This window comes from Rousettus aegyptiacus, unplaced genomic scaffold (genome assembly GCF_014176215.1).
Source record: "Rousettus aegyptiacus isolate mRouAeg1 unplaced genomic scaffold, mRouAeg1.p scaffold_m13_p_8, whole genome shotgun sequence".
In the NCBI taxonomy this organism is placed as follows: domain Eukaryota; kingdom Metazoa; phylum Chordata; class Mammalia; order Chiroptera; family Pteropodidae; genus Rousettus; species Rousettus aegyptiacus.
Genome location: NW_023416311.1, coordinates 103873829 through 103886700, shown reverse-complemented (window position 1 = coordinate 103886700; position 12872 = coordinate 103873829). Strand labels below are relative to the sequence as shown.

Genomic DNA, 12872 nt, shown 5'->3' with positions numbered 1-12872 from the left:
GAGGAGGTTCCTAAGAGAGACACCCTTATCACTAGAGTTAAGGAATCTAGGGCCAAAAAGCTTACATAAACAAAACTTGTTACTCCTTTACTACCCAAGCCCAAACTTTATTTAGATTCCTCATTAATGAACACCCAAATTTAATTATATCTGTCCTGTTGATTCATCACAAATTTACAGCTTCGTTGCCTATAAAAGTTGCTGGCTTAGCAATCTGAGAGTATCATTTATGATCTCCTGCATGCACATATTAAACTGGTGTTTCTCCTGTCAACCTAGCCTTTTTTCAATGATATAATTAGTCTGCCCATAAGAACTTAAGAGGGGCAGAGGAAGAGAACCCTTCCCCTCCCTGACAAAACCCAGTAAATGCTTTAAATACATAGCATCTTGACTTTGGTTTCCATTATCTATCTGACTGCCAGATTAACATCCGCTTCATATCTATCACTCTAAAATTGCCTATGGGATGAAGTTCTATCTTTGTCCAAACCACCAGTGAGAAGAGAGAATGCAAACTAAGATCTGTGTCAAAAGCCTAAGTTCATTCTAAAATGCCTTTCTCTCTGTCTGCTCTCACTCCTTTCTGCCTACTTACACTGACACATCCTACATCCGAGAGCAAAAACAAAATAGACATGAATACACCTATCTAAAAGGCGATTGTAAGGATGTGGAGGAAATAAACATATGCAAAAGCAGCTCAGCAGAGTGCCGACTGAATCTGACCTACAGCTTTCTAAACAGCATTCTCAAATATTTCTTGAGTCTGAAAGTTGCAGTTGGTTAAGTGAGTATTAACATAAGAAGACAATCTCAAGTAATTATATCTTAATTCCTTCTTGATTTTGATGACGTTTAAAAGGAATTAAATAAACTCACATTGGAAATTATTTAGTAGTCCCTTTATACACAACTGTTCACAGATGCACCAAGTACGGTTCACCAGTCATAAAAAGACACAATGGACATGGCGCAGAATTGAGTATCATTTTATGTTAGGGTCCACGTCATCGTGGCACTCTTCGTGGGAAACTAAATAAGTACTCCAATTATTACTACAGACTTCTGTAAAATCATGGTAAAGTGTTACCCTTACCAATGAAATCTTACTAATCGACCCAAGTTTACTATTGCCTTCTGGAAAAAAAAAAAAGATGGAAAAAATGCTAGGAATTTTCCTTAAGGAAATGATAGGAGCCCAAGCCAAGGTAAGACCGAGAGTCTTCCCCTTTTCTTCCCCTTCTCGTATAAGTCACTTCCGACCAGTAAGATAAGAACTGAAGAAGGCCTCCAGGAAGCTATTTAGGAAGATATACATGTCATTCCATTGTTTGAAAGAGTTAATGCATCTTCCCTATTTAGAACTCAGTTTTCTCCCTGAAAATAACAAGTGCTCAGAGAGAACAAGGCTGGACTCAGAGAAAGTAGATCCATTCAGTGTGCATTAAATCATTCAGTTTTAAAATGCTGTTTCATCTTTGTTTTTGCAAGGCAGGCTGAATATGAATCATAAGCTAATAGATTTGTACTATGATGATTTATAATTTGCAGGTGACAGGTGGGATTACTCACCAGTGTCACAGGAGAAAACACCTGCTCTTAAGAAGTGTCCTCTTCAGTAAAATGAATTTAGCTAAAAGCTATTTTCAATCATCTTTAGATGACTTTTAAATTGAACCACTAAAGTTGGGATTTGAAATGCTGGCAGAAAACAGCTCAATGTGTAATCAATTTGACATGTGGATACAACATTCAGTTAATTACATGCCCATTCTTTATAGTTGTATTTATAGGCTGCTTAGTAAAAGTGATTTCATGATTTGGTATGGGTCTTTTCTACTAGGAAAGTATCTTCATAAAATTATCAGAGCTAAGATAAATGTCAGACGTAAGGAATTTGCTTTGTTTCTGAGAAACATGAAATCTAAACAGCTGAGAGAAAATAATTAGGAAAACAAAAGTGCTTCTTTAAAATATTAGTAAAATCAATAAAACTTTAGCAAGGCTAACCAAGAAATAAAACAGGAGATACAAGAATGACCCTACAGATAAAAAGAGTTGTAAGTAAAAATTATAAATGACTTCATGCCAATTAATTCAAAAATGTCGATGAAATGGAAAAATTCTTTGAAAAGCATAATTTACCAAAATTGACTCAAGAAAAAACAGAATGTATGAATAACCCTTTACGAAATAAATTAAATTTTTATTCAAAAGCCTTCCACAAACAAATGAACAGACACCTCCAGGACCAGATGGTTTCACTGGAGAATGTTATCAAATATTTAGAAAATATAATATCAATCTTACATATATTCTTTCAGAAGATAAAGGAGGAAAGAACACTTTCTTTCCAGCTCATTTTATGAGGCCAGCGTAAGCCTAATACCAAAACCTGACAAAAACTTTAAGAGAAAAGAAAAATACAGACCAATATCGTCTACGAACATAGATTTTTAAAAAATCCTCCACCAAATATTAGCAAATCAAATACAGCACTATATAAAGGAGTGAATGGAGTTTATTCTAGGAACACAATGTTGGTACAACGTTCAAATATCAATCAATATAATTGACCTTATCAACAAACTAAAAAAGATTTCCTCAATATATGTGGTAAAATTATATGACCAACACCCAATTATGATGAAAACTAGGAAGAGAAAGACAATTTAACCTGAAAATAGTGTCTACAAAACACTTCAGGCTAAAACAATACTTATGGTGAAAAAAAAAGGAAAGAATGCTTTTCCACCTCACCCCAAATCAGGAACTAGGCAACGATAGTACCTCTATTCAATGTTGAACCGAATAGTCTAGTCGATGGAATAGGCAAGAGAAAAAAAGATAGAATTAAAGATTGTAAAGGAAGAAGTGTAAAACTGTCTCTATTTACAGAAGATTATCTATGTAGAAAATCTTAAGGAATCAACAAGAAAACCTAATAAAATTCAAATTAATTTAGCAAAACCTATAAATACAGGGTCAATAAACAAAGATCACTTGTATTTAAATACCAGCAGCAAGAAGTTGGGAAAAATTTACAAAAACAATACCACTTTAAAAACACCATAAATCAGAAATTACGTAGGACTAAAATTTCTAAAATACTTGCTAAAAGAAATTAAAGAACTAAATAAATAACACTTATGGATTAGAACACTGATTATTGTTCAGATAACCACTCTCCCCAAATTTAACTTCTAAATTTAAAATAGAATAAAAATAATATCACAGAAACAAAGCTCTCTTATCGTTTACATTTTTGAAAAAGAAACTACTCATTTATAATGTTCATCAATCAGTTGATGTTAGCAATCTAGTTTTAACTCACAGTGATCAAAAAAGGAAAATATGTCCAATTGTTGGTTGTAATTCCACAAGATTTAGGCAAGAGAAAAAAGCCCTGAACCACTTTCTTGTGGGGAACAATCTTTATTACTACTCCCTTGGCTGTTGGCAATGCATATCCTTTAAGAGACAGAGCCTTGGCCACAAATGAGTGCTTTGTTTAATTAACTAACATGCCTGGAACTGCATCATGTGACCAACAGAAATGCAGGGAGGTGATGGGCAGCTCCCCATGTACTAGAATGCTGTGAGTGGTTCGTGGTGGTGTATGGAACTCAGAACATCAATCAGTGTTTTTCCTCTGAGGTCTGAGAAGCCATGTCCCAGGGCTATGGAGATGTGCTCGGTATGAGTTGCAGCTCAGAGAGAAGAAACTGAGCACTTCAAGCAGAGGGTCACCTTAAGGTTTCTGCATCCTAGGATTAAAGTAGGAGAGAAATTGTCTTCCTCCAGAAAGGAAGCTGCTAAGAGATGAACGACGTCTAAGAAGACTTCGTTCCAGTAATGAGATTCTTCCCAGCTTTCCCCACGGCAGCTGGGCTCAACTGGGGTGGATGCACAAACAGGCAAGGTTGCCCTTTGACCTCAGATCCAGGAGAACAAAATTCTGGATGAATTGAAACAAAGATGAAACTGGCCTGAGGCCACCTGCAGCAACGAAGGGACTGAGTATCCAGTTAGGCCAGAGGGATCAGAGCAGGCTGGAAAGTTTGAAAATTCACTTCCAGGAGGCAAGAAAACCAATCCAAAGAGAAAGTTTAGTTACCAAGCGAGAAGCAGGATTGGCAGCGCCCAGAGGCACGGAGCATCTGTGAATGGCCAAACACAGGGGCATCTGTGAATGGCCAGGGACCAGAACACTGAATACACAAGCGAGACGAGCCTTCTAAAAACACAAAACAAAAATCGCCTACCCAGCAAAACCCTTCTGGTGAAAGCTGCCCTTCACCCGGATGCCAAGTCTTTGGAGAGAGTCCTCAAGGCTATCCTACCTGGCTATCTCCAGAGTCACAAGAAGTGGCAGCTCCAAAGAGTAGAAGGTACGAAGCTTTCTTATAAGGGATGAGTGTCCTTGGTTGAAAGGTTTCATCTAACAGAGAAAAATCTCTCAGATGACTGTGTCATAACAGGAACGACTTTTCGAACTGACTAACAAGTCGATTAATTCAGTGACTACCGGGTATGGAATCTATAGAAGGAATACCAAAGACTCTGGATCTTACTTATGAAAACAGAATATTTATTCCTCCGCTGCTTTCTTCTGATTCTTCCAGAACCACTTATAGCTCATCTCTCATCATAATCATATTTGTCAAGGGTCTGTTAGTCCAGATTTAACAGTCCAAATATTAAAATAAAATTTTAGCTCCTCAATGTTCAAGAGCTTATATGGCCTCCTTCTTTGTGTTGTCTTATAACTAAAGCAGGCGACATTCATTATTTCAAATCAGGGACATTTGGCCCAAGTGTCAACTGTCTAATATAGTTAGTCTTAGGAACTAGATTTTGCCCCATGTGAATTAAGAGTGTGTGCCTGCACATATAATGCATTTTTGTTTCATTATTCTTCTCAGTATTCAGTATTAATTATGTTTAAACATAGGCTCCCTGGGGGATCGCTAAGTAATTAGTAGGTGGTCATAACTGTACTTAATTGTTCTCTCCACAAGGAGTTGAAAACTACCTTTGCTGTAGGAGTTTACTGAAACTCTCAACAGGCTGCTATTGCTTTCAATCTTGCGTTTGGAGCAGAATTTTCAAGGAAAGCAACTACTTTCCCATGTAAATAATTCTGTTCATGTTAATTAAGCCCTGAGAATTCTCCTGCTGGTCAGAACAGCACCTGGGTCACTGAAGACCGCAGCGTGAGGCAGATCACCACGTCTGTGGAATTCATGCAGGCTCTCCACAGAGTGGTTTTCTTGGGCTCTGGGGAGGCACTATGATGCGCTGGGATGAGAGTCAGTTAGTCTTCTCATAAGGACCTCAGTGTTCTCTATCAAATGGTGTTTGACATAGCTGTCTCAGGATAATTGGGTACTGATGCTTCCATGCCTCGCTCTCTTTCCCCAGTCGGGTTCTGGGGACTGAAACGGTGCCTGTGGTACCAGCAAGCAGCTCAGTCAGTAACAGGGAAGACATCTGAGCAGTGTCTACAACGCGGAACATGTGCAATTGGGCTCTGCTCCAGTTCCTGGTTAGAGAAATCTTCATGCGGGACGACATCACCAATGTAAAGGGGCACATGGAATTCCGCTTCCTTTAAATTTGTGACATGTATAAATGTATCCATTCAACATACACTTATTGAATGCCTAGTATGTGCAAGACCCTAAAGAAATCACTAGACTTAGGAACACTTCCTATTCTCATAGGATCACCCTACAAACAGAAAAAGAAACACAAAGGACCTTCGGGACAAGGTGACACGTGAGCCGAGTTTGAAAGGACAGGTAAGAAGAGTTGGCTCAGTGGAGAGAGTGTGCTGAAGACTTGGGAAGAGATGGGAAGGGCAGACAGGAAGAAGCTTGTGCAAAGAAGCTGATACATTTGGAAAACAGTGAGATTTTTATTGTCACTAAAGAGCAGAATGCACATGGGCAAGTGGGGGGAGCAGGCTCATGAGGGGCTCCCAGAATTGGCTGTAGAGCTTCAACTTTATCTTGTAAAGGCAATGGCTACTAAATAATGACAATAAAGAACTAGTCTGAATGTGAGGGAATGTCTCAGAGAGGTCTGCCTCCCTAGTCCCATTTTTGCTTCCTGTTTTTCAAAGACGAGCACAATACATCACATCCCACGTGTTCTTCTGCCATGGGATCTTCCTGTCCCCATCAAGAAGCAGAGTGCATTTCTCCACCTTGTGCAAGAGATGCTTTGACCACTGGGATGTGACAGAAGTGACCTTATAGATCACTTCCAAAGCATGGATATTAACTGTCCGGAAGCTGCTTCTTCTTCCCTCCTGAGAGCCATGCCATCTAGGAAACGAGACTGCCTTGAGGCCACCATGCTGTGAGCATCTCAAGCCATGCAGAGAGACCCTGGGAGATGAGGCAGCACATGGAAGAGACCACAGAGCACCAAGGCACGAGGCATGCGAGTGAGGACGCTCTCTCGGAAGTGGGTCATCTGGCCTCAGACCGCTCAGGAGATGCCCCGGTGATCCCAGAAAAATCATGTCGCTGAACCCATTCCAACCACAAACTCACAGTAAAAAATGGTTGTTTTTGACCACAAAGTATTAGGATAGCTTTTTCAGTAGCAATAGACAAGAGCTAGTCCTCCAATCACTGATCATTCTTTGCATCAATGTAACTACAGAAGCAATAGGCTAAGATGCAGAAAACCAGATTCTTGATGTATCAGCAACTCAAGAGGTCCCCCAAGTTCCAACTTCTTGACTCTTCTCTTTCTCATTTTTATTTTTATTTATTTTTTAATGCCTACAGCATCTGGTCTTCCTAGGTGGTCTCCCCCATCCAAGTATTAACCAGGCCTGACCGTGCTTAGTTTCCAAGATCAGATGGCATCGGGCATGTTCAGGGCGGCATGACTGTAGACTCTTCCTCATTTTTAAAATGAATATTTCAATTCAGTCACCTCGAAGGCCCCTTTCTGCTCTACAATTCCCTCGAACACTCACTTCTTAACCTTCCCTTTCCTTCCCACCTTTTCTCTTATCCCTCTCCATCCCCTTCTCCCATAACCACCCAGGAATTGCATAACAAAATGTCCCTAAAAGCACAAGGGGTGGTTTGGAGGTGATGGAAACAGTGGTGATGGTTGCAAAGGTCTATAAATTTGCTAAAAATCACTGAATCGTATGTAAAAAATGGGTAAATTTTCTGATATGTAAATAATACAATATAATTAGTTTTTACACTCTTCAAAGAAATCCTTAAAATAGCAAAATGAGTGAAATCGTTTTGGCAATTATCTGCTTAGTTCACGTGTGTTATTTTCTATCATAAAATACTTGAAATGTACTTAATTTTTAAAATTAAATATAACTCCAGCACAACTCAACAGAGAGGGAACTTCTAAGAAGGCCATTCACCTAAATTAAGTCTTCTCAGCTTTTCTCTTCCTAGAAAGTTGCACACCAGATAGAGTTTGGACTCTGGGATCAGATTTGAATTCAGGTCTGACACTTCCATGTCTTTGCTATATGACTTCCGGCCAACAGCTCTCACTCTTTGGCTTTAGGTTTTGCTTTAATTTCATTTTATCTTTCACTTGCCCCTCTTAATAAGTTTTCTTTTTAAGCTAACATACGATATTACATCAGTTTCAGGAGAACAACATAGTGTTTCCTGATAGCTTTGTGTTCTCCTCCCACACCTAGTTTCACAAGCAAACAGTTAAATAGTGACTTGCTTACCTATAAACGTGAATAATCCAGTATAGCCTCTGGTTTCTACCTTCGGATAGCCCATACATAATTTGCTTAAGTGATGGGAAACAGAGGGGGACCAAACAATAAGCCATAAGCTCTGCAGAAGAGACTGTGAGTTTCATGATGGAGGTTTGGTGGACAGACATCGATGTGCGCTAAAGCAATCCAGAATGGCTGCACGAAGGAGGCAGGCCTCCTGCAAATGGCAGGGAGAATTCGTGCACATAAAAGTCTGAGCTAAGACCTTCCATGGAAGGGCAACCTGAGCAAGGCTCAAAGCAGGGGGAATGAGCAAGGGATGGTACTTCTATGGGGCCAAATTTACAATAAGGCTGGGTCTGCAGGACTCCAGAGGGAGCACATGAGAAGTGACACCGTGGCTGGGAACTGAGAGATTCTACTACATATCATCTAGAAATGTGACTAACTTCCTCCCTACAAGTCCTGTGCATATATGGTTATCTATTTACACCTCACAGTAAGCTCTCTGTAGGCAGGGACCGTACCTTACTGATGTTTGAGTCTTTGTATTATTGGCACAGTGCCATGGCACATTGGCTGAATTCAAGAAGCATTAGGTGAATGAATGAGGTTCGGTTTTGCTTTGTCTCTTCATTTGACTTCTTTTGACAGCATGACAGGATACTCCCAAATCACTTTAACTTCTAATTTCTGCTCTGTAGTTCTCAACTAAGGGTAGTTTTGCCCCACCCACTCACCAGCAATCTCTGGAGACCTTTTCCCTTGCCATTACTGGAGATTGTGCTACCAGCATCTAGTGGGTAGAGGCCAGGGATGCTGCTAAACATCCTATGACACACAAGTCAGCCCCACGACAAAAAACTACCTGCCCCAAAATGTCGATGGTGCAGAGGTCGAGAATTCCTGTTCTAGTCTATCACGCTTGAGACCAAAAAGCTACTGTGTTTGGATTTGGGGGGTTTTGTTGTATTCTCTTCTGAACTTATAGCATACTTATCTTTTAAAAGAAATGAGGGGGGAAGAGGCTGATTCAAGATAACTGCCCTTAGTTTCCTGGGAAACTTAATAGCAGTGATGTCCAAGGGTGTCATGGGTCATATTATCAGCTAGCAAACTGCATTACATGGTGATCATAGCCATGAAATGCATGAGAAAAAGATGGTATGGAGAGGACAACGTCAGATGGTGGTTAATGTGCTGATAAGTTCAAGGTACATAATTAAAAACAAGTTCATATTCTTTGCGATTCTGCCTGTAGTAATCTACATGTATATATTAGCACAGCATGGTAACTTTTAAAACAAATATATGAAGCATCAATGAATAAGGAAAAAGCATGTTCCTTAGAAAAAGATTTCTTTATAACATGGGAAGATAGAGAAGGATGAGCAGATGGATGGAAAGGAAGGAGGCAAGAAGAAAAGATGAATGATACATGATAGATAGATTACATAGAAAGATGATAGATATAGATAGATAGATAGATAGATAGATAGATAGATAGATAGATAGATGGATGGATGATAGACAGATGATAGAAACAGAGACATAGAGACATAGATAGACAGACAAATAAATAGATAGCTGGATAAATGGACAAACAGATGGATGGATGGATGGATGGATGGACAGATGGACAGATGAACAAACTGAGTTACCCTCATCCAAGACCACAACTAAAGTCACTATAACATTCATGATACTGTGTGGCCATCCTGCATTGTGTCTCCATACGCTATTATCACCCAAATTAAGAGAAACGGTTATCTTTTCTGTTTTGGGTTGGGAATTGGAAAAAAGCTATCCAGAAAGGTTAGGATGATACTAATACAGCGTCTGGATCAGGCGCCTTCAGGCCTCGGGGAGGGGAAAGTACTCTGCAGACTAAATGAGAGTGTTGTTTTGGAGAAGGCGTGACTCCAGGGAGAAAAGCAAAAGCAATCTGGTACTGAGAGCAACGGTGGGCAAGGACGAAAAATGTGTTTGCTGAAGACCGGATTCAGCCTATTCTGCATCCGAACAGATACAGTTTAGCACTTGTCCTCATAAAAACACACTTGGAAGAAGGCAGGAAGCTCCTCAGGGCCCTGTTTCAAGGTGAAAAGTGGCCCAAGCAGAGACACGAACTGCCATGGCCAGGCCACCGCGCGGGCTGGTGGAATGTTAGCGTGACTTCTGGAATTGGTCCAGGGTTCCTGTTACTCTGCCTCCATGCTCTGAATTGACCCTGAAACCTCTCCCTTCCTCGACTTGGATCATCTTCTCAATCCCATGGGCTTGTGTGCCAGTCACTCTTAATTCTGGTTTGCCAATCCAAGGGAGCCAGCACGTTACTCACGACAGTGGCACAAACCTCCTGCCCCGAGACTCCAAACATCAGAATAATGAACATTACAGAAGAGAGCAATATGGATTTACCCACATGGCAGCTGATCTAGCTTTTAAGCAACTTATGAACAAGATTTATCTAATAGAGGATGTGACGGCAAATTTTCTGGAGTTTTCCCTCCTCGGAGAGATGCCTAGAGGGAAAAAAATAAACTAAGTGGCTTGGAGAGAAGAGATAGGCCCGAGGAAAGCACTATTGCTGGGAAATCGGGTCCTGCGCTATTGCTTTTTAGGAGGCTATGTCCCTATTAAAGGATAAGTGATTCTTCAACAAATTTCTTTGACGAAAGCTGTGTAATCTAATGGAATACTACTCAGCCATAATAAAGAATGAAATGTTACCATTTGCAACAACATGGACGAACTCGTAGGGTACTATGCTGAGTGAAATAAGTCGGACAGAGAAAGACAAATACTGTACAATCTCACTTATATGTGGAATCTAAAGAACAAAATAAATGAACAAACAAAACAGAAAAAAAAAAGTTTTGTAATCAAATGTAGGAATGTACAATTTGAGCTAAGGATACTTTGTAAATAGTAAAATAAGGAAATTTGTACACATACACACATACTTAAATTTTAAAGAAGCTTCTATCTGGGCATTTTAGGGCTAAGAGCCGGAGGAGGGGGGTAGGCATGAGGTCGCAATGGTGATTCAGAACTTGGAAGGTCCAGAGAAGAGGAAGGGGACTTGCTAGTGGCAGAACTGTTCCCAGGGCAGGGCAAGCTCCAGGTGGAGGAAAGGACCACAGCGGGTCACATCTGTTCACTTCAGCCGGCTTGGGGCAGGGGAAGCGGGGCAAAGAGGGGGCCGCAAAGCAAGCGGTTCAGAGAGAGCACAACTGGGAGGCGAGGCCCGTGGCGGTGGCGGTGGCGGTGGCGATCTCTGGAAGCCGTTCTCACTGACATTGCAAGGATGGGGGGCAGCGGGGCAGGGGAACGGACAGCACGACACGAGGCCGGTGTACTTCCAGGTGGCTGAGGCACGTGGCTGGGCTGTGCTCTCCTTTATGGAGATGGCATCTGTGTAGAGCATGCACATGTGTGTGTGCACGTGTGTGTGCATGTGCATGTTTCTTACTATGCACCTGTGTCCTCCGCCTGGTGCTGATGATGTTAACATCACAAGCCTCAATGTGGTCAGACCTCAACGAGAGTCCCAGTTCTGCCATTCCCTGAACAACCCTGGAAATTGCTTAACTTTTCAGAGTCTCAGTTTCCTCATTTGCAAAACAGGACAAGAACACATACCTCGGAAGACGACTATGAGCATCACATGAGAAAATTTTCATGAAATTCTTCGTAGCGAGTGTCCCCAGAACACAGGCACTCAAAGAGCAGGAACTAGCTATTAACTGTTAAAAAGATCGAGTTCCCAGAGGTTCCCCGCCCAGCCCTGCGAGAAAGTCAGCTGGGGGACACGGTATCGAGTGGGCAAGGGCAGCAAATGCCACTTTTTCTTTCTTTCCACGACCATTAGCCTACCACATCAGCGAAATCCCATTTAAGGAACATACTTTCTCCCAGTTCTCTAGAAAACTGGGCAAATTATATTTGTATATTTTTTATTGATTTAGAAAATTTTACAATATGTGCAATTCTAAAGGACCCTTATAAAAGACAAAAATGATGATACAAAGAATTCTTGGTTAGGACACTGATTGAGACCAAAATCCCATAATTCAATTTCTGTATCTATAAGATTATTTTTCACATATGAATCATTAAATCGTGTCCTTGGATTCGAAGGAGACCAGATGTAATGAAGACGATTGTCCACCCGCCCATCTACTTTTCCATGTCTCCACTACTATACTAACACGCGGGCTACTAGTCGTGGGTCAAGGGCGGCATTTCATATATGAAGTGCACGGTCATAATGCAATACAATATAACATATAATAACAAATAGACATTTCTTTGAACTGAGATATTAGAGGTCAAAAAAACGCTTAGAAATATTTTAGTCAAACGCCCATTTTATAGATGCTGAGGATAGATGTACAGTGACTTATCCAAAGTCACATAGCTAGTTAATGGCCAACATTATAAAAGTTACAGATCTTTACATTACAATTAGTAATAGCAGACTCAGAAATGATGCAAATTTATATTTCTGATCTCCATCTTATGAAGTAGTGATTACTATATTCCTTGAGACCTGACAAGAAAACAATTCATCAAATATCTAAAATCAGCAAATTAAAAATGACACAGATCAAAAGCTTGATTTTTTTATGGTCTCCATGACAGCAAACTACATGGCCAACACCACTAGTATACTAAAGTCTAGGTAATATGTGATATATTTTAAGTAGAATTGGCTCTGGTACACATATTATTTTTTCTGAAAATTATTAGCAGTCTAACATGATTTATAGAACACTCTTTATACCTCAGAATGGCAATTTTCAAGGTATCTTAAGATTTCTTTTTGATGCTAGAGAATGAGGATTTCTATTCCAGAGGAGGTAATCTATGTGTAACATAGAGTTAATCATTTTAATACAACCATAATTAATGTTGACTAGTGATCAAATGAAAAGCATGACTAAAATGTGAAAGAATATCTCTAAGCATGCTGAAGTAACTCAATGTTATCAGTGCTTGACTTTTAAAAAGATAGAATTTTAGAAAGAGTCTCTTTAGATCTGAGGCTATCTTCTCCAGTTAAATAGAGTAATATATGTATTTGAATGAGGAGGAAGAGGGCATGACTGAGGAATGACATCGGAATCTCGACATC

At 40.2% G+C, this 12872-nt stretch overlaps 1 protein-coding gene and 1 pseudogene across 1 annotated transcript in view; both read right to left on the bottom strand.

The window, feature by feature from the left end:
* MARCHF11 (membrane associated ring-CH-type finger 11) overlaps window positions 1-12872 on the bottom strand; it is a 95736-nt gene that overhangs the window by 27247 nt on the left and 55617 nt on the right. The window lies entirely within an intron of this gene.
* Window positions 6798-6918, bottom strand: LOC118607088 (annotated as a pseudogene).